Source organism: Spermophilus citellus (assembly GCF_964194105.1).
Source record: "Spermophilus citellus genome assembly, chromosome: 1".
In the NCBI taxonomy this organism is placed as follows: domain Eukaryota; kingdom Metazoa; phylum Chordata; class Mammalia; order Rodentia; family Sciuridae; genus Spermophilus; species Spermophilus citellus.
Window position 1 is genome coordinate 254,492,197 of NC_138182.1, and position 21,654 is coordinate 254,513,850.

Sequence of the window (21,654 nt, forward strand, 5' to 3'; positions counted from 1 at the left end):
CAAGATGCTAAGACTGGAGGAGTGTCTCAAATTCCAATATTTATCTATTTTTAAATTAACTGCTTATTTTGGGTAACAAAATACAATCTTGATCAAAACTAAAGCAAAATTATTAAGATTACATAACAATCCAATGAATTATGTTTCATTTGAATTAGTGCTACAAAGAATATTACAACATCAAATATAACTAACTACATGATGGCTAATTTCATGTTTCATCGTAGCCAGACATAAAGGAGCCCAGATAGTTTGCAAAATGGTGTTTCTTTGTGTTTGTATGAGGATGTTTAGAGAGGACATTAGCGTTTTTTATTCAATATTAAAGAACAGTAGAGATATACTCACCAATGTGGGCAAGCATCATTCATTATATTAAGGGCCCAAAGTGAACCATCGTGACATTTCCATTTCAGTTTGGACATTCATCTTACCCTGCCTTCAGATGACAATACTCAATTTGCCCAGGTTCTTTAACTTGGATTAAATCACAAAAGGTTTTTTATTCTGCAACTTGACAGACTTTGACATCATGGTACTTCTTTGCCTCACAATCATGTATCCCAATTCCCATAAATCAATATCTTTTTTTCTCTCTCTTTTAATGCTGTCTTCCCTGAGTATTCTACTGGTTATTTTTTCCCAGACAACACAGTCTAATGTAAACATTAAATAAACTAGATTTAATATCATGTTAGAGATGTTTATTCTTTAAAAGAAAACACATAAAATATATTGATAGAAATATTCCAGTAATATTGATTGATGAGCAAGTATTTATGATACTAAATAAAGTAATTCAATGTTCAAAATGAAAGATATTTACTTCAGATAAAATGGTTTAAATGTCTTTTTACCTGTTCCTTTATGGAAGCACAATAATAAACCCTGGAACTGGCAGAAGGGGCAAACATAGGTAAATTTTGAAAGATTATAAAAACACAATCCGGTTTGAAAACATAAGTCTTTTGTATGTCCTGACCCAAAAGAAGAAGGTCCATTCCTGCTGGCCTCCCAACAAAATCAGTACCACCTTAGAACAAACAAAAGTCCCTTTGACAACATCAGGAAATCATAACAACTCTTGCAAGGGGCATCCTTTGGGAGTCTTTAGGAGAGTGAGCTGTCAGTATAGGTATCCTTCCGCTTTATAGATTTATAGTTTCCTTTCTTCCCAGTAAGTGCTATTGAGGCAGCACACAAAGCTGGCTGAATAGAGCTACCACCATCTGACCTGGTCACAAAGACTCATTGACTTTATGACTTTGAACATCTATATTCCTTTGAAGGACACCAGGGAAGCTGGAAGTCACCAGTAAGGCAATTCTACCCCATGGCTCTCCCATCACGGGCCACCTAAAATAGAGCACAATAAAAAAAGAGTTTCCCCCTTTAGGCAGAAATATCCTGGATGAATGGGGTCCCTGATAGCTGCAGATAAATAAAGTCATCCAAATAGCACCCCATAGGCACTGCCAATTGAGCCACACTATAAAGTGTATACTGACACAATCCACAAAAATCAGCCAATATACACATGGCGAACCTAAACAAGGTGACTGGCTGTTAAAATACAACATGTAAAGTGGACTATAAAGCTTTTACCATAATGAGACAAATGCTTAAGAACTAATAAAAATAATCTATTTTACCAATAACAATTAAATTACATCTTAATTTTAAAAAGACAATCTGTGAACAGCAAGATGAAGATGAATCAATTTTTCAAACTATTTGACAAGGAATTCAAAGCAACTTTTATTAAAAAAATTATTAATGAATTTAAAATTATTTTAAAATAAGTATTTAAAGTCTCTTCAAAGTAATAGAAATTTCAAAAGAATCAAATTGAAATTATAAAATAGGAAAACAAAATAACAGGAAAAAAAACAGAGCAGAAAGGATAAAATCAGTTAATGCAAGGACAGAATAATATAACTCATTCAATCAAAAATACGGAGAGAATAATATCCAAACAAAAATTCCCCCTCAAAATAATATTCAATGTTAATGTTCTAGAAGTAATGAAGAAAGAACTAAGGCTAGGGGATGTTGAGTTTAATGTTGGTTGTAAACTTCCCATATCTGATGAAGAAAATCCACAGATCCAAGAGGGTGAGAAATCCCCAAACAGGAAGCACGCAAAACATTGATTTCAGGATTTGTCATTATTAAATTTTGAAAGATAAAGAAAAGCTATCATAAAAACAGCCAGAGAGAAATGATACAACACCTAAAGGAACTGATCTAAACATTATAAAAGCTATATCTGACAAAGGCCAACACCATACTGAATGTAGAATATATGAAAGCATTTCCTCTAAAATCAGGAACAAGATGAAGATGTCCACTCTCACCATGACTATTCAATATAGTTATTGAATGTCTAGCAACAGCAATCAAGCATGATAAGGAAAGTAAAGGAATACAAATAGGAAAATAAGTCAAACTCTGTTTTTTTTTTTTTTAAAGAGAGAGTGAGAGAGGGGAGAGAGAGAGAGAGAGAGAGAGAGAGAGAGAGAATTTTTAATATTTATTTTTTAGTTCTCGGCGGACACAACATCTTTGTTGGTATGTGGTGCTGAGGATCGAACCCGGGCCGCACGCGTGCCAGGCGAGCGCGCTACCACTTGAGCCACATCCCCAGCCCTCAAACTCTGTTTTTTGATGTCATGATCCCATATTTAGTAGACCCAATCACTCTATCAAAGGCTTCCAAAGGTGATAAACAAATTCAGTAAAATAGCAGGATACAATATCAATATACATAAATCAATTGCTTTTCTATACTCCAATCATAAATATGTTGAGAAAGAAATTTTAAAAAATGATTCCATTCACAATAGCCTTAAAAAAGAAAAAAAAGAAAACTTGAGGATTAAATATCACTAAGATGTGAAGAACCTACAGTGAAAAATATGAAACACTAAAGAACGAAATTGAAGAAGACCTTAGAAGATGACAAAAAGATGTTCTGGTTAGGCAAAATTAATATTCATATTACTAAATGTGTTACCCAGATTTAAAGCAATCATCATCAAAATACAATGACATTCTCCATAGAACAGGAAAAAAGTCCTGAAGTTTATTTGGAAGAATATAAGAGAACCATAATATTCAAGGCAGTCATGAGCAATAAGTGTTAAGCTAGAGGTATCACACACAATACAGGATCCCAAATTATACCTCAGAGCTATAGTAATGAAAATAGCATGTTATTGACATGAAAATTGAAATGAAGATCAAAGGAATACAATAAAAGAAAGATATAAATCTACATTGATAGAGTTATCTGGTTTTCAACAAACGTGCAAACAACATACATTGGAGAAAAGATAGTCTTTTTAACAAATGGTGCTGGGGAAACTGGATATCCTTATGTAACAGAATGAATCTAGACCCATATATCTCTTACCCTGTACAAGAGTCAACTTGAAGTTGATAAAAGACTTAAAAATCAAACCAGAAACATGGGAACTGCTGTAAGAAAACACAGGCTGAATACTTAAACATATTGGCACAGGGATTGACTTTCTTAACATAATTCCTAAAACAAAAGATATAAAACCAAGTATCAATAAGTGTGATGGCATCTAATTATTAAACTTCTTCACAGAAAACGAAACATGAGCTTGAGGAGAAAGCCTACAAAATGGGAAAATATCTTTGTCACCTGCCCTCCCAGCAGGGGATTAATATTCAAAATATATAAGGAACTCAGAAATCACAAAACAGCAACCTAATTAATAAATGGACAAAACTAAACAGATTATTCTCAAAAGAAGAAATACAATTGACAAACAACTCTATGAAAAAATGTTCAACATTTCTAGCAATTATGGAAATGCAAATAAAAACTGCTTTTAGATTTCACCTCACTCCAATCAGATGGTAATCATTAATAATACATTTAACAATAGATTCTGATGAGGCTGTAGGAGAAAAGGTATACTCATGTACAGTTAGTAGGACTGCACATTAGTACAATCACTCTGAAAGGCAGTATGGAGATTCCTCAAAAAACTAGGAATGAAATACCTTGTGAAAGAGCTATCCCAATCCTCAATATTTATCCCAAAGTCTATACTTAACATACCAGAGTGCTGCAGCCACATCTGTGTTCATAGAAGTGCAACTCACAGTAGCCTAGTTATGGAACTAGCCCAAGGGTCCATCAACAGATGAATGTATAAAGAACATGTGACACATACAAATAGTTGAGATTTACTCAGTAATAAAGAAAAATAAATTATGGCATTTGGTTAAAAATGGATACAATGCAAAGCATCATGCTAAGTGAAATAAGTCAGGATCAGAAAGTAAAGGGTCAACTGTTCTCTTTCATGCACAGAAGATAGGCAAACATAAGAGGAAAGGACAGGGGTGAGGGAACCTCATGAAACAGAAGGAAGGTCACTGGAGCCTAGGAATAGCCCTTATATGGAAGAAGAAAGAATGGGAAAGGAGAGGAATGGGAAAGGAGAGGAATGAGCTTGACTAGGTTGTGTTGTGTGCATGTATGGATGTACCATGGTGAGTTATACCTTTGTGTGTGTGCATAGAGTACTAATTTAAGAAAGAAATAGATAGATAGATAGATAGATAGATAGATAGATAGATAGATAGATAGATAAATGTAAGGAAGACCAATAGAGCAAAGGAAAGGGAACAGGGAGAGGAAGGAAGAAAGGTAAAGGGGAGATATTGGGAAATGAAGCTGAACAAATTATATTCCATGCTAGTATGATTATGTTAAAATAAACCCACAATTAGGATTAGCTCTAGTGCACTAAGAAAAGCAGTAAAAATTTGAGTGGAATTTATGCTGGGCATATAAGTCTGTTTCAAATTTTGGAAAAAAATGTAATCTATCATTATAATAATCTAAGGAAAAAATTATGTACGTCACATTAACGAGTGAAGAAAAAATCTGTCTGACAAACCCCAAAATATATTCAGCATATATTCCACATATACTCATTGCCTTATATAGATATATAACCTGATAAAGAGAATCTGTAAAAAACCCACAACTAATATCAACCCAATAGCAAAAACCTGAACATTTTAACCCTAAAATAAGAAATAGGGTAAATGTCCACTCTAATCACTCCTGTGCAACATAACACTGCCATGTATAGACAGTGCAGAAACATTCAAGATGAGCATATTTTCTCAAATATGTTTTGTAAAATCCATTGTTATTTAAAAATATATTTGACCAGATAATCTGGTAAAATTATACAATTAAAAGCCAACTCTCTGGAGATGGATCCAACAGGGTGGGCAATATAGAGGGAGACTGCATTCCGTTGACGCACCTGGATCCGGGATTCAAATAGTGGGAATACTATTTCTCAGCAAGTGATTAGAGGACCCCCACAACTACTCCACGCAGGAATCTCGGCTGCCACTTACGAGCAAGTGTCCAAGCCTCAATGTCAATGCAGGACTCTTTGCTGTAGCTCCCACAGCAGAAAACCTGGCAGCAGCCCATGCACAGGAACTATGGATACCACTCCTGTGTGGATCCCCATCTACCAGTGGTGTTCCTCCAGTTGCCTCCATCTTGGGGCACTGCAACCACTGCCATAGTCCTCTGCACACATTATCCTGCACCTGGGGACACTGTGCTAGGTCTAGTGATGGACACCAGCCACAATATTTCATGCCACAGAGCTGCATCTCTCAACACTACCTCTAGAGCACCCCCCCACACACAACCGATAGCCTATAGCTAAAAGCAGCCACCTCCTCCTTTGGACACCTTCTTCCCCATCTTTAGTTCATGCAGTCCCAGCTTGGAACACTGGCTGGGGATTAGAAACAACATTAAGGACCCAAAGTCCCCAAATCTCCTCTCTCCCCCAACAGAAGCTAACATGACACATTGCCTGCAGCTAGGCAACCAGTCTCTGGCCAGTGTGTAGATCACAAAACCAGGCTGAAAAAAAGTGGCCTAAACTACTCAATATAAAACAGCTCTTCCACAAGAGGTGCACAGCCCCCAGAGCACAGTGCACAAGATCTCTGGGGACAAAGGTTCCTGATTAGGAAGTATAAAGGGTGGGGGTGAGTGAGGTACAGTTTAGAGACTAAGTTAGAAATCAAGAATTGCAAGATCCACAGGTGATATAAGGAGATAAGACCAGATGCCCACATCAAACTAGTGGGCCCCAAAAGAGATCCTTTGGGTGCAATCTCCCTTCAGGTCCAGCAAGTACTATACTCCATCTCCAGGAACCAGGTCCCCAAGACCAACCCTCCCACCCTAATAACCTTTACCATCCTGGGGGGAGGGTGGTAGCAGCAAACAGCAGACCACTCCATCTATTAGATGAGAAGGGATGCTGGAAAGTGTGGTATATATACACAATGGAATATTACTCAGCATTAAAATAGGATAAAATAATGGTGTTTGCAGGTAAATGGATGGAGCTGTAGAAATATTATGATAAGTGAAGTAAGCCAATCCCCCAATCCAAAAGGTGAATGTTTTCTCTGATATGAGGATGCTGATCCATAAAGCAGATGGCAAGGGGAATGGGAGGAATGGAGGAAATTTTGATATGGCAAAGGGGAGGGAGGAGAAGAGAGGGAGTAGGGGCGTAGGAAAGACAGTGGAATGAAATGGACATCATTACCCCAATTACCTGTATGAAGACATGAATGGTGTGACTCTTCTTTGTGTACAACCAGAAATGAAAAATTGTGCTAAATATATGAACTATGAATTGAATTGCATTCTGATGTCATGTATAACAAATTAGAATAATTTTTAAAAAATGAAAGAAAAAGTTTAGGTAAGTGCTGGGGAGAGATACTGGCCAAATTATATTGTTGTATTGTGTGCATGTATGGATACATAAGAATGAATCCCATCAAGGTGTGCAAATATAATGGACTAATTAAACAAAAGTGGAAAAGAAAAAGAAAAAATATACTCTGTGGAGATTTTAATTATGAATACAATCAAAGCAGAACATTCAATGGCTAGGGAGACAATTTGGTCACAACTGTACTTATTCCTGGCAAAATATGTAACAACATTTTAAAAGAAATATATTTAGATGTCACAATTACATAACCAAAGGGAACAGTGATGAAGGTCACCCAAGCACATAATCCAGCTGAATGCTTTCTAAAGCCAAGTCCAGGAATCATTGTATCATCATGTAGGTGATGTATATAATTTGTGAAATAACTGCAGCCTGGTGATAGTGCCAGCATATTACATATAGATTTTGTATATTTGTCCTCAAAAATACTTTGGACCAGATGTGTTTGGAACTTTAAGCATTTTTAATCTGTTTATATTTGTCATTTGGAATATTCACATATACATACATAATAAAAAGTCTTAGGGAGAGAATCCAAGTTTAATTTTGAAATTCATTTTGTTTCATATATACCTTAAATGCATAGCATGAAAATAATTTTACAAAATACTTTCAGTGTTCCTGCGTTTTGACTGTGACATGTTACTCAATGTCTGGTATGGATTTTTCCAAATAGATTACTGATTTTGTGGCATTACAAACTTTATATATTAGGGGTACTCAACTTTTTTTAAAAAATCAAACATTATTGCCCTATGTACATATATAACTATATGACCAGTGATATTCTACACCATGTATACCCAGAAGAATGAGAAATTATAATCTATTATATATGATGTATTAAAGTGAATTCATATATGACTAATTAAAACAAATTAAAAAATTATAAGAAAAGTAAAAAAAAAGAAATTTAATTAATGATAACATAAGAAGAGAAGAAGATGTATAATTAGTGTAAACCATTAGATACTCATATACCATAGCAAGAAATCAAGGTATAAACTAGTAATTTTAAAATTAAAGAGCAAAAGTGTTGTAAATTGGTTTTTATGTCTAAGACAGGACTTTGTGTGCAACTGTAAGAAAGAAGAAGAATGTCCGTTCTATTATAATTGTTCTGTACTGTTTAGTTTTCCCATTAAGTGCATTCATCACATAAATAAACATGTTAGTGTATGACAATCCAAATAATTGATGTACACATAATATATACATTTGCATATATGCCTACAAAAGCATAATAAATTGAAAAGATTATCTGAAGACATATATATAGAGAGAGAAAAAACAGTATTCTATCTCATTTATATGTATCTTTTTAAAACAGGAAGAATACTTTCATAGAAATTTCACCAAAAGCCTGCTGCTTTATATAAGATGATGAAAAAAAACGTTTTTTTTTTTTTTGTGTGTGTGTGTGTGCTTCAATAAGATGGTCACTATTTGCCGTGTGTCAATTATTAAGACAGAATAGTGATTACTAACACTTTCAAAGGTCCATGACACTTTACACAATGTATTATTGTATCTAATGTGATTAATTTAGTAAAATGATTCTAAAGATGAGTGATTTTCAAATATAAACACTAACTTAGTTGCATGTTTGTAGCTTTAATAAATATTGATTTCAGTCTCCTATTTTCAGTTTTCCAGACTTCAATGATCTTATACAGTCTTGACACTGGAATTATTTTTTATTTGTTCTTTTTAATTATATAGGACAGTAGAATTATTTTTCCATAATTATAAAAGCAGGGAATATATCTTGTTCAATTTCAGTCCCAAACACCTTTCCTTCTCCTTCCTTTCTCCCACACCTTGCTCACTTCCCTCTATTGATCTTTCTGCAATTTACCCATGGTTATTTTTAAATTAATTTCCTGTGGATGAACATGTTGATAAGATTCACTGTGGCAATAGGATTTTTAAAAATACGCACCAGATTCAAATAAACAATGAAATTTAAGAACCATAGATAGTTACATTCCTTATTGATATGTGACACAAAGTAACATACACCAGATTTAAGACTTATTTTTACACATTAACCCAAATTTAGTATATGTTATTATCTTGTTTCTTGTTTTCAACATTTGTTACAGACTCAAGAAAACTGCACTTGAAAAGCAAGGATAAAAAACAATGTATGTGTAAATTAACAGCTCTTCAGAAAGAGTCTTTGGTCTCTGACAGCTGAATTAAATACTGGGCTCTTCCCTCAAGTAATATGTTGATATTTACTTGATATAGTTTGTGCTAATAATTGATGTTTAATTAGGTATTGCTATCCTTTTCCATATAAACATAATACAAATACTAATAAAACTAAAAAATACTCATGGTTAATTTAATTCAGTGGAGCAAAAATAACATGGTTCAAATAATATTCAGTAACATAGGCAACTGTGGATTAAGGGCAACAACAACAAAGGAAAAAAATAAAAAAGAAAGCAAAAAAACCATAAATCATGTAAGAAGGAAATGTAATTCCAAGCAAAATGTATATGACTGTCTTATATCATTTCCTTTCAGCTTAGTGTTCTTTTATTTTAATTAAAGATAGTTTATACTGCCTTGAATAGTATAAATGTGCTTGATACTTCTCATAATTTTGATATAGCAGTAGAGAGAACTCATGCATGCAAAGTAGTTAATGAACTGAAAGGGCAATTACCAAGTAGACAAGATGTTCCAGAACAAGTTCATGAATCATTACCTTAAGTTTCATACATATAACCTAACAACTAAAACCCCTTTTTATTCAAAATAGATTGGTGGGCAAATAAGTTTACAAAAGACCAGTCCTCTAATTTTTCTGAGTTTCTATTTGTCTTAAAGTAATATAAATTACATTTGATATATCTTGGTTATGTAACAATAAAGTGATGAAGTCAAATTGAAAGATATTAAACATTCCTAATCGGGATAGAAACTCTAAACAAATTTTAGTTGTACCTGTGTGTCTACATGAATCTATACCTTTTATATGCACCCATTTGCTTTTGAATACTTGATACTCTACTTTGGGAATTCAGGCAGACAGAGTTCTTTCTTAGTTATATGACATTTAGAATTCAGATTTTGCATCTTCTCCACCTGAGGCTGGAAGACCACTACTCCACAGCTAAGGAAGGACAGAGTCTTGTCTGGAACTTTGATAGATGATCAAGAAATATGAATTTCAAAAGGAAGATAGGTATTTTTCAGTGTTGTGATAACAAGTATAGCAAAGCAGTAGCCGTGTTGCATTAGTAGTGTAAATCCAAGGAAAAGGGTATCAGTGGCAATACTCAGACACAACTATATCTGGAGTGTTATATGGGCTGTATTACAGCTGAAATCTTCTCTTGGTTCTTCCTTCAGTTTAACCCCAACTCACTCATTTACAAGAACAGAATCTTTATACTCCACCTGTGTATATGTCAAAATACACTCCACTGTCATATATATCTAAGAAGAACAAATTAAAAAAAAAAGATTAGACACACAAAGGAGAAATAGAAAAGAAACAAATATTATTAATATGGCAAAAAACCAAACACCCTAGGTGAATAATGATGGTAAAAAATAAATATGGATATTGAAAATAGTCCCACGAAAAGCCACAAAAATGACAGGAACAACAAGAGTAAAATGACCTCACCTATAATGATACACAAAAGTGAAAAGATGATGAATAATTGTCCAAGTAAATGAAACCTGAAAGTAAGCAGGAGTAGTGGTACTCCTATTCAGAGAAATTGATAATGTGTGAAAATTAGAGGAGAAAACATCAAAATATATTGACCAGGGAGAAATTCACAAAGAAGATAAAACAATCACAAGTATTAGCACACTGAAAGTTGTTAATGATGCTGAAGCCATAATATAATGTATTTCAACAATGAAAAGCACAGATCAAGAAAAGTGACTGCTAAAATTTTGCAGATTTTAAAATAATTATACAACAATACTCTTCAAACTATTCCATAATTCAAATGGAAGGTACCCTTCCATCTACACTTATTTTATGAAACCATTATTTGCTTCCCAAACCTCATAAGTACACAAAAACAAATACAAAAAGGAAGGGAAAAAAGGAATAAACTTATAGACCAATATCACTGATAAACACATATGAAAAACCTCAACAAAATACTTGAAAATCAAATTCAACATCACCACGATTATGTTGGTTTCATTTCTGGGATTCAAGTATATCTTAATCAACACAAATCTATAAATTTAATACTGTACACAAATAGAATTATGGATAAAAATCACATGATCATCTGAAAAACTTCAGAAAAAGCCTTTGATAAAATACAAGTTTTCATAATAAAAGTACTGAGTAAATTCGATTTACAGGAATCATATCTCACATGACAAATCCATAGCCAACATCATACCAAGTGCAGGAAAACAGAACACATTTCCTCTCTGATCAGGAATAAAACAAGCTTACCACTCTTATTCACATTAGTACTAAGAATTTTAAACCAAGCAATTAGGGAAAAGAAAAAATTAGAAGTTATGGAAATAGTAAATGAAGAAGTCAAATTATTCCTTTTTGTTGATGATATGATTCTATACACTGAGAACCTTAAACACTGCACCAAAAGACTCTTGATCTGATAACTAAACTCAGCAAAGTAGCAGGATAAAAATGAAGTCTCTGAGTAGGAAGTGAGCAAAGAAATCCAAGTCACAATAGTCTCAATTAAAATAGCTAGGAATTTACTTAACCAAGGAGGTGAAATAAATCTACAATAAAACTACAAAACTCTGAAAAAAGAAACATAGGACAATAGAGAGTGGTAAGACACCCATGTTCTTAGATTGGAAGAATTATTATTAATCAATAACTAAAGAAATGTATAAATTAAATGCAATCTCCATGAGCATACCAATTACTTATTCCAAATAAGTATAAAATATAATTTTTATAAAAGCACAAAATATCCCAAATAGAAAAAGAAATCATGATCAGGAAGGGAAATGTTGGAGGCATACAGTACTTGGTCTGAAAACATACTACAGAGTCATAGTAACAAAACAGAATGTTATTGGCATTGTAGACCAATGAAACAAAACAGAGAACTCAGAAATAAGCCAACATCTACAACAGGTTCTCTACAAAGATTCTAAAACATACATTGGGTAAAAGACGTCCTACTCACAAAATGGTTCTGGCAAAACTGGATATCCATATACAGAAGATTGAAACAGAATCCAATCCTGCACCTTGTACAAAAATCAACCGAAAATGGAGAAAGGCCTTAAAGTAAGCCCTGAATCTTAGCAATTATTAGAAGAAAACATAGGAAGTACACTTCAAGATATTTGTATGGTAAGTGATTTCTTGAGTATGGCTTCCAAAATTCAGGAAATGAGGAATAATTGACAGGATATTACATTAAATTAAAATTTATGCAACAGCAAAAGAACAACCTACAGTGACTTCCTTCCTCCATGTTGCTCTCACCTGTATACAGTTTCTATCCCCTCCCAGTAGTTAAACAATTAACCCAACCAACTGATTACTCCAGTGATGAGGTTACAGTTTTCATGATCCAATCACTCTCCAAAAGGTCAACCTCTGAACAGTGCTGCCCCTGGGACAAAGTTTTCAACTTAACGAGCTTTGGGGAAACATACCATGTCCAAAATACAACAGAGAACTCACATATTACCCAGCTGTCCCATTCTTGAGTATACAACCAAAAAAAAAAAAAGTATAGAAAAGATATACCTGCATGTACATGTTTATGGTGGCTTTTTTGATGATAACTTAGATATGAAATCAGCCCATGTGCCTATCAAGAGATAATTGAATAAAGAAAATAATTTGTATGTATGCAGTAGAATATTATTCATCAACAAAGAAAAATGAAATCATATTACTTGGAGGAAAATTATTCCAAGTGAAAGACATCATGTTAAGAGAAATAAGACACAGAAAAAACAAGTTTTACAAGTTCTCCCATATATGAAAATTTTAAAAAAATTAAAATGACTTGCAAATGAAGAGACTTTAAGGGACAGGAAGCAATATCAGATAAAGAAGGGAAAGAAATAGGGAAAGAGATGGCAGAAGGCAGGGTAGATGTGACCAAGGCATAATATTGCACTTTGTAAATTTTGCAGTAAAAATCCATTAATTTTCACAATTAATAAGTGATAATAATTATTTTGAAAATGGGTCTAGTAGTTATTAAATTGATGATTTTCCACACAAAAACCAAACAATAAATGTTATTTGAATAAAAATTGTAAGGCATAACTCTTTTGGTCTTTATAATATTTGTTCCATATTACAATTATTTTTTATGGTCATTAGTGTTTAATCTCATTCCACATGCCCCTGCATTTATATGATTTTCACAGACTGCTATTTCTGCATATACTTTGTAAATGTGGCAAAATTTCTCCTTTATTGGTCTAAATATGTTCTGTCTAATATGGATGTTGACAACAAGAAGTAACTACTTAATTTATTATTGGTTCATTGTACTTATACTGGGCTTTGTTATGCCATATCTGTGTGCGCATATAACATAATTTGATCAATGTCATTCCTCACTGCCTTCCTTATCCCTCTTAACTCTCTCTCCATGATCTGCTTGCTCTTCTCTACTGATCTCCTTTCTATTACTATTATCATTACTATTATTCTTACTTTTTAAATAAATATATTGTAATTATATATAAGCAGGATTCATTATAGTATATTCACACAATTTGAACAGATTTCATATTGTGTGAATATACTATAATGACTTAAGTTCTTTGGCACATTTTGACTGTTACTAGCTTCAGCCCTGAGCAATAGTCATTAAAACAAAAAAAAAAAAAAAAGGAAAAAAGAAAAAATCAAAGAAAAAACTTTAAGAAAAAAAAAAGAGAGAAAACCTCAAAGAAGGATGTGAGATTTTGAACAACATAAATTTCTCTCATTTTATAAGTTTTTTAAAATATTTATTTTTTAGTTGTAGTTGGACACAATACCTTTATTTATTTATTTATTTATTTATTTATTTATTTTTATATGGTGCTGAGGATCGAATCCAGGGCCTCGCACATGTTAATCGAGCATTCTACCACCGAACCACAACCCCAGTTCTCATTTTATATTTTTATGTTTTATTTGTGTGTGTCTGTGTGCGCACACACTTGTGTGCACTTACATTTTTGCTTAAGTTAATCAGGGTAGGTTTTGCTTAAATTAATCAGTGTAGTTTTTTTTTTAACCAATAAACTAGTACCTAAAAATGATATGTCTTAAAAGATAGACCCTATTATCTGTAATTTTACGAATATTTTGTCGCTTTAAACTCGTCCACACTTAGCTTCAAGGAAGAAGATCCATTATATAGCAACACACAGCAACTGACTGAACTCTTGGCTGCAAATCTTTGGACTTAGTCCTCACATGCCTTGTGATTTTGTCACTTTAGGGGATTAGTTAGAATCCTAATCACATCATTTGTATCTCTGATTCTACACATGCCTGAAGCATGTTCTACTTTTCAGGTTAGCAAGCTAATAAATTACTTCCTATTATTAAGCTAATTTAACATGGTTTCCTTCAAGAGCCAGCAGGAGATTACTAGCCAACACAAACATTGCATAAATCATGAAAGCACAGGAGAAGAATTCAGAACCATATTGAGGAATATCAGATTTTTTACATGCCCTGGATCATTAATGGCGAGGGAATGATGTTGCGAGATTAATAGGTCTATATCAGAAATAACCAAAGGCTGAAAGGGTTTGTGTTAGTTCAGAGCCTTCCTCTATCCCTAGTCAACACTTTGGAGTACAGCGCAGCTCTGGAGCACCACTAAAACTATAAAGAAGAAAATAACCACCCAGGTATAAATTTGTCTGAAACAATATAATTCTTCTACTTATTATTTCTGTCCACTTATTCCTTGAGACTCTCTCCTTGTCGGTTGTGATTTTTACTTCCACGCTGTTGTTTCTGCTTCCTCTGTAGAATTTAATTTTACAATCATTATTTTTTCTTCCTTTCTTGCCCTTAAAATCATGTGCTCCCCAAAATTCTAATCTAAAAAAGAAATGGATGCATGTTTCTCTATATCTTCAATCATCCATTCAACCCCTTTTCTCATTGCTGCTCTTCAGCCCTCATCCTCTAGTGTGTGCATGTCTCTTTGTCTGCCTACCTGAATCCTGGACACAGCCTGTTCAACCCCAGCAGCCTCACTCCCAGATGTGAGACTCCTCCTTTACTAGTTAGCCCTTCAGTACCATCAGAAGACTGCAGACCATCTTTACGTGGTCTTTCCTTCTCATTCTTCACTTTCAACAGCAAAAAAGAATTATTCAAATCTATGTTTATTTATTTTTCCTGATTCCTCCTTTCAATTTCTTTTGCAACTATCACATTCTAGTCTAGATTTTTGAAGAGGTAAAGTACCCTCTCTGCAGCCAATATTGTCTTGTTGTTTCTTGTCATTTTCCACCTAGAAGTACTTCAGTGCATCACTGTACATTTTTGGATAATATCAGGAGAGCATGCTGTGGCTCATCTATTATCTCCTGCATCTTTCCCATTCTTACTTGTCAACAGGTACAGAGTGATCCAATTATTCTTTTTTTGTACTTGAAATCTACTCAGTCACCTTTTCATATGTAGATCTTAAAATTCCACACTCTCACTCTTCACCAGCCAAACTTGTCTGTCTTGTTTTATAGTAATAGCAACATATCTCTTTCAGCTTTTCTTCTGAAGTGCCTTCTGTATATTGGTCAAAGTCAAGTGCACCCATTCTTCCTTGTACCACTGTCCTCTATGCCCGACATTGTTAGCACCCTTAGCATATAATACAATCATTTGTTCTCAAAACTGTCTTCCCTTCTTGCCTAATTTCATCAATCATTGAAGCTATTTGATTAATGACATCTACAACCAAGCACAGTATATGGCATGCAGATTTTTCTTAGTAAAATTATTATTCATGTTAAGACAGTGACATTTGAAGTAAAATAGAAACTAACATATTCATCCACCTATATTGACATGCATAATAAACTTCTGTCCTCTATATTGAACTTACCAAGGTCAAAGCCTCATATACTAGACAAAATTATTATGAAAAAATAAGAAAACTATGCTATTTGCTATTGCAGTATGTTAACTCCTTTATATAAATTAACTTACATATAATTTTCCTAACATTTTTATTTCCTACAGTCTAGTTTCTCATAGAAAAGTAAGAGTGATTTCTTAATATTAAATCTATTAATATACACAAATATGCCACATACTTTTCTTATTAACATTAACAATGCCTTGACATCTATCTGAATATTATGTTCACAATTATTTACTTGAGAGACCTGTGGCATTGAGTCTACTGAGCCTAGCTTCTCTCTCTCCTCTGCTGCTAACTTCGGAAACCACAGGTGTTAGGTCTTCTTCAGATTCTTCCAGGCATAAGGTATCTCTCAACTCAGGTTGTTGCTTATGCTCCCTCAGCCTGGATACACCCTGATTCCAAGCCCACTCCTTTTCTTAACCTGATAATTTGCTCTTCCATTTTAAATATCAGCCTGTCTGTCCCTTCTTCAAAGTATTCTTCCTTCAGTTCTTGTAGATGTTAACATCTAGGCTTTATATTGTGCAGCAAGTACAATTTCCTGTATGATTCTCATCACAGTTTGTAGTTGAATATTTATTTGTGTGAATATTAGTTTAATGTTAATATCCCCCCCACTTTGTTTATTATAATGCTCAACATAATGACCAAAAAGCAGGATGTGTTCAATATATTTTGAAGAAATAAAAAAATCCCAATTAGACATAAATCTTTATCAAATAAACTCAACAGTAATCAATCTGTAGCTCCAAACAAAGTAAACTAAAGACAATGAAGTTAGTATACATTTATTTTTATATTTAATGTTATTTTCTAATGGAGGAAAATATTTCAAGGCATATATTGCTCTATTTCTAAGGATATAGTAAAAAGTAAACGACATGTAGAAACATTAGAAATCCTAGAGGGAAGGAATTGATTATATTTCATTCTGGAACTCCTATGATGAATGTCTGGTTTTTAATGAAAGAAAACAAACAAAACAGAACAAAACTGAATGTATCTAAAGGACCTATAGGCTTCCTTTTCAAATTAAAAAAATGTTATTTTATTAGGTTCAATATAAATAAGTCTTCAAATATTCATTGAATAAATGTCAATCAAATAACAGAACAGATTTTTTTTTCCTGAATACAATAAGGGCTATGTTAAAAATTTTTCTTTCTTCATCTAAAAAAATTGATAAAATATATGAGTGAATACTAATAAAGAAATAACATTTTTGGAATAAATATATCTATTTTACAATTAAGAAACATCTTAAAATGTTTCTAGACATTTAGAAACATTCATCTTTACATTCTCAAAAAGATATTGAAACATAGTCAAAGAACACTTTTGTTTATTTCCAGAAGGGATATTAAAAAAAAAGATTTACTCCAAGTCTTGTTTTTGTACAAAGAAAAACCTGAAGTAAGATAATGACTAAAAAACATTAGGCAACATTTATAAAGACACTTCGATTAGCAATTAGAAATGGTCTACAAATATTAAAATTGACAATATAGTACAACTGAGCTAGAATCACTGAAAGATAATTCACTGGGGGCAAAGAAAGTAAGGGAAGATACTGGTACAGGGAAGCCATTTCCAACTAGCAGCCAGCCCCAGTCCCTTCTGAGGAAGTTGAACTGGTCATGAGCTCTGGCAAGGAGAATCTATAGTCTCATAACCTGATGATTCGAAAACAAGGATTTCCGTTTCCTCCATGTGTACAATTGGAAAGGAGATATTTCAAGAAAGCCAGAATACTTGACAATGAATTAAAAGTTTAATATACCTATCACCCTAGATAAGTAACTAGGAAGCTGTATAGAATTAAATGTTTGTGCAAGTTAAAAAAAATTCTGTAGGAAATTAAAACCCCAAAGTGCAATCCAGGTGAAAGATATATTAGATTTATTTTTTAGTTGTTGTTATATTAAGTATATGGAATCAGTTGTTAAGAATTAATTGTTAGCATTTTTTCAAAATTATTAAGCATTTTTTTGCCCACAGATAAAAAGATATATGGCTCTCTGTGATATTTCTGAAACTATAGTTTGAAAGGACCCCCACAAAATCCTCAATTAACTCAACTCACTCACACACCATTAAAGAACAGCATTATGCAAACACTTAGAAAGTATGACAGGATCAAATCTCCATGGAACAGTGTATGTAAACAAAAGAAATAAGCAAATATGCAAAAATAAACTAAGACTAAAAACAAATAAATTGAACAATGCAATAGGTGGTTAAGAATAATTAAAAAATAGATAGTTTAGGAGAATTTTAAAAATGGAAGCAACAACAAGAAAGGATGAGCCATTGTATCAAAATTTTTTTAAAAAAAGTAGAATGCTATAGTATCTTCAATCTTATATACATATTTAAATGAAGAGGCTGAGGTCACAAGGACTAATTTTAGATGGAAAATTCATTAGTAAGCCATAAATAAACAATAAAATAATGCCAAAAAAGAATTTTCAGAATCAATAAATGGATCAGTAGCAAATTCAAAGAAACTAAGGCAAGGTGTTTCTATAATTAAGCTTAAAATTCCAATTTAGAAAAAAAATACTGATTTCAGACTCCTGTGATTAAACTGTGTCCCTGAAGACCTCAAATACACTGAAGTCCTAATCCCTAGAACATCAAAATGTGTCCTTCTTGGAAAAAGGCTCTTTAAAGAGATAATTATGTTAATATATTTCTAAGATGGATTCCAATCCAAACAACTTTTAAATAAAGGAGAAGTTTGCACACAGACATGCACAAAGATACATTAGACTCAATGTATAAAATATTTCTTGTATTTGCAACACTTAATAACTGCCCATGTGGAGAACAACACATGAACTAGAAGATGACTGTAGTCATTAAGAAAATCAAATTAGAAACAAAAAAATGGGATTGAAATAATGAGAAACAAAAACATTGGTAAATGTGGATAATTTTAAGTAAGATCTAAGGTTTAAATGATTTCAATAATAATGTAAAATATATAAATAACTTAATGAAGAAAAACATTGTCTTAATGAAGACAAACATAATATGAAAAAAATAAATAAATTCTGTTTATCTTAAGGCTTTGCATTAAGATAACTGTAAATGTGTGAATTTTAAATTGGATTAAGATGTTATTAGCAAAGTAGTTTAATGTTATAAATAAACATATACTTTACTACATGAATGTTAATAGCAATGATAAGAAGAATGATTACTTGGGATTTAAAAGTAACAATCAATTAAGCATGTAAAAAATAGAAAACAAGATGAAATTTGAACTTTCTTCTACTTTGGAGATGTGTTTTTTACATACAAAATTAAAAACATGCAAAAAATGAGAGCCACAAACTACGTCAAAATATAAAACATACAACTTCCACTACAGCCTAGGTAAAACCCTAGAGAAGCTATTACAAGGGAACAAAGAAGATAAATAAAACAATTTGACAGAAAATCTCTGGAAGAGAAATACAAAATAAATTACAATAATGGGTGAAAATGCAAATAACAATAAATATAAAAGATTGAAACCATTGCACTGAAAATAGAAATTGTCAGAGTGAATAAACTAATGAAAAGTTAAATTTTTATTCTATGTGATGATGAAAGACAGAGGATAAATGGCATTTCCATAACAGTGTAGACAAAATACTCAAGAATATTTGACCAAAAAAAAAAAAAAACTTGACATAAACTTGTAAAGAAAAGCACTGTTGTAGATAAATTATTTAATTATAAACATAAAACTTAGATGAAACATATAATTTTGAACTCTACTCCAGAACTTAACTTGTAAGTGTCAAATCAAAAAATTGATATATGAAATTGTAATAAAATATTTTATCACCTATCCCACAAATGAAAGCACACATGTACAATATTTGAATTAAGAGTGCAATGATCCTACCTTGTCATTTTTGATTATTAGTATGACTTGGCATTATGTCAGAAAAATAGTATAATATTCCATTAAAATAATGTAACCACAATTTTGCCCAGTTATCCCACTCATCAGTTTCTACCCAAAGGATTTAAAATCAACACAGTACTATGGTACTGTGGTACAGCCACATCAATATTTATAGCAGCTCAATTCAAAACACCTTAAATATAGAACCATCCTAGGCATCCTTCAACATATGAATAGATAAAGAAAATATGGTATATACACACAATTGAGTATAACTCAGCCTTAAAGAATGAAATTCTATACAACACGAAGAATAAGAGATTATACCCTATTTATGTATGACTTGTCAAAGTGCATTTTACTGTCATGTATAACTAATTAGATCGAAAAAAAAAAAAGATAAATAGGAAGACACATACTAATGTGCACATTTGGTGTATGGGATTTTAAATCAGAACTCCATTGTTTTGATAATTATTATTAAGTAGCCAAAATCCAGCTCTAACAGAATTCACAGTAGAAAACTCTATTTTTTTCTGCAAATACAATAAATAAATACATTGATAACAAAACAAGCCAAAATCAAACAAAATCATCCTCTGAGAGTGTCATTGTTTGTGCTATCCTGGTGGTATTGGTGCAACATGAGAAATCAGGAAGGATTATAGAAAACTTTCCTTTAATAGAACAGATTTGTTTAATAAATTTTGCTCTTGTTTCCATGACTTTGATAATCAACACTCAATAGAATTTGTTAATTTATAATTCTGAAATGCATTTTTTATTACTAAAATAATATAGTTAATGTATTCCTATTGTAAACTAAATAACATAAGTAAATCAAACATTTCTGTGGCTCAATCAATATCACTCCAGCACCCATGTTCACTGATATTATCTAGAATGGCTCTGCGGACTTGAATTATGCACTTGATAAAACATTTTGCATAAGTATACAAATAAAACTTGCCTATTTATATGTATGCACATGCACCTACATGTGCATTTAAATGTACATTTATACAAAGTTTTTCAACCCTGCCACTATTGCAATTTGGGGTCAGAAATTTTTTTGTGGGGGAGTTGTTCTATGTGTTACAGTATCTTTAGCTGCACCCCTGGGCTCTACTAACCAAAGAACAGCTGCTTCACCCCTTGAAGAGTCACAACTAAATCTCATAAATGCCTCTGGGTGTGGTGGTGCATGCCTGTAAGCCCATTGGCTCAGGAGGCTGAGGTAGGAAGATGAACTTCAAAGTGATATTGCTCAGTGGTTAAGCACCCCTAGGTTCAATACTCAGTAACTTTCACAAAAAGAAGAAATGCCTCCAGAATTTTCATGGACCATTGATCTTTTTGCCTTTTAGGGCCTTTTTTAGTTAAAAAATCAATGTACAATTATATTGATAGAAAGATCAAGATACTACAAACTAAATATACTCATTTTCATCTTTTTATTCTACTTTGAAAATGAATCAAAACATTTTCATAGGCCTTTTAAGTATTATGGACTCTTGTACCAGTGCTAATTGTAGCTAATAGACAAGGTGACTACAGTGAAAAAAAAAATGTCTTCAACTATAGCAAAATGCCCTTTGAGGAAAAAAAATCTGTTTCATCACCATTGATATACAGTCACACAAAACACACACACACACACACACACACACACGAGAATGTGTTTTAATAGTAATATGAGGTTTACAATGTGAATACATATGTATAGGCTGTTTTTAATATGTATTGTCTTGCACTGATGACATTGGGAAATACATTTATGAATTTAAATGTTTTCTACATTATTCAA

The 21,654-nt window shown here is 32.6% G+C and overlaps 1 protein-coding gene across 3 annotated transcripts in view; it reads right to left on the minus strand.

Moving 5' to 3' along the window:
* Positions 1 to 21,654, minus strand: part of CDH18 (cadherin 18) — a gene marked incomplete at both ends in the record, with an annotated part of 309,905 nt that overhangs the window by 282,820 nt on the left and 5,431 nt on the right. The window lies entirely within an intron of this gene.